Source organism: Dioscorea cayenensis, unplaced genomic scaffold, assembly GCF_009730915.1.
Source record: "Dioscorea cayenensis subsp. rotundata cultivar TDr96_F1 unplaced genomic scaffold, TDr96_F1_v2_PseudoChromosome.rev07_lg8_w22 25.fasta BLBR01000385.1, whole genome shotgun sequence".
In the NCBI taxonomy this organism is placed as follows: domain Eukaryota; kingdom Viridiplantae; phylum Streptophyta; class Magnoliopsida; order Dioscoreales; family Dioscoreaceae; genus Dioscorea; species Dioscorea cayenensis.
The window spans coordinates 70,739-72,781 of NW_024086776.1; the positions used below are offsets into that span (position 1 = coordinate 70,739).

Sequence of the window (2,043 nt, forward strand, 5' to 3'; positions counted from 1 at the left end):
GTACCCCATCTTTATCGATTGCCTTACCTTCTCCTTTACTTGTGCTCTCTTACTTGTTGTTTTTACTTTTGAGAATTGAATTATTGTCACATATATCACTATTTACTTTTCACATAGTTAAGAAGCGAATTAAGTATTTTTTATTCCCTACTCCCTGTGGATACGATACCCACTCATCCGGGATTATTACTTCGACAAACCCGTGCACTTGCGGGATATAAGCAAGGGGACCTTGTCAAGTTTTTGGCGCCGTTGCCGGGGAGTAGGTGTTTAGAGATACTCTGCACTTTGTTTTCTTAGCTATTTCACCATACATTCTATTTCATATCTTCTTAATCTATCATCGTTCTGATTTCTTTTTCTTTCTTTTTGGGGTGCAGCTCCAGGTTATGACCCGAGGGAACCCCTCAATATTGATTGAAGAAGATCCCGAGCTTGAACTTACACTTAGAAGAAAAGGGAAAGAGCTTGTGCAAGAACAGTCTAATCTAGCTGATTTGGAAGTGGAAGAATCTGAAAACATGGCAGAATAGAATGAGCAACAGCGAACATTATCCGATTATGCTAGACCTTCAGTGTTGGGGACACAATCGAGTATTATGTGTTTCCCAATTACAGCTCAGAACTTCGAGCTGAAACCGGCATTCATCCACATGTTATAGCAATGCGCACAGTTCAATGGTTTAGCCGATGAGGATCCAAACAGTCATATAGAGAGTTTTCTTGAGGTGTGTGATATGTTGAAGATAAACGAGGTGACAGATGATGCCATCAAGTTGTGAGCCTTCCCATTTTCCCTAAAGGGTAGAGCGAAGCAGTGGCTACACTCATTACCTAGAGCATCAATTACCACATGGGAGGAGATGGTAGAAGTCTTTCTTGCCAGTTATTTCCCTCCCAGAAAATCCGCGAAGCTTAGGAATGAGATCTCATCCTTTGTTCAGTTGGAATTGGAGTCTCTATTTGAGACATGGGAAATATTCAAGGAGCTCCTGAGAAAGTGCCCGCAATACGGATTTCCAGAGTGGATGATTGTTTAGACCTTTTACAAAGGTTTGAACCTGTGTACAAGGCAACTCTTGGATACGGTAGTAGGAGGTACCTTAGGTAGCAAGACCCCAGATGAGGCTCGTCAGTTAATTGAAGAAATGGGGTGAAACAGCTACCAATGGAGTGCTAGGAAGAAGAAAAAGGTAGCCGGTCTCCATGAGATAGATGCAGTAACTTCATTGGTGGCTCAAGTGGAAAATTTGAGTAAGAAGTTAGATCTTCTAACTTCAAATAAAGTAGCGTCCGTAACTAATTGCACTGGATGTGGCGGAGGACATGCTCCCTCCGATTGCCCGATTGCTATTGGTGATGTATCCTCGGTGGAGAAGGTCGATTATGTAGGTAATGGCATGAGACCTCAAGGAAACCATATACCAATACCTACAATTCGGGTTCGAAGAATCATCCCAATTTCTAATGGAGCAATCAGGGTCCACCAAAGGCCATGGGTCCACCAGGTTTCCAACAACAGCAAGCCCCGCATGTGTAAAACAGAGTTTCAGGTTTGGAAACCCAAATGAATGATTTGGAGAACGCCTTGACTAGATTTGTGCAATCTGCAAATACAAGGTTTGAATTAGTAGAGGCAACACTTCGCAACCACATCGCCTCTTTGCATAATCTTGAAAATTAGATGGGGCAAATTGCGAAGTCTCTCTCTGAAAGGCCACATGGAAACTTGCCGAGTAATACAGAGACCAACCCTAGAGAGCAAGTGAAGGCAATCACTTTGAGAAGTGGTCGTGAGGTTGAAGGTAGGCTTCCGAGTGAGATGCTAAAAGAACACACACCTGAGGTTATAGAGGTAGAAGAGGGAACAAGCAAAGAGAAGGAGGTGTGACACGTCCGAATATGCGTGTAAACTGCAAGTGCACGGGTGTCAAAGTAATAATTACCCCGGTGAATAGGTAGTCGAATCCACAGGGAACGGAAGTATTAGTATTAACCAATTCTTAGTTATCTAGTCGAAATCAATGGATATGATGAAATGAA

The 2,043-nt window shown here is 42.7% G+C and overlaps 1 non-coding gene across 1 annotated transcript; it reads right to left on the minus strand.

Annotated features, from left to right (window-relative positions):
• Window positions 1-911: 911 nt before the first annotated feature.
• LOC120254221 lies at window positions 912-1,018 on the minus strand. Its single transcript, XR_005534548.1, has one exon. It is a non-coding gene; the product is annotated as a small nucleolar RNA R71 (small nucleolar RNA).
• Between the last annotated feature and the right edge of the window lie 1,025 nt (window positions 1,019-2,043).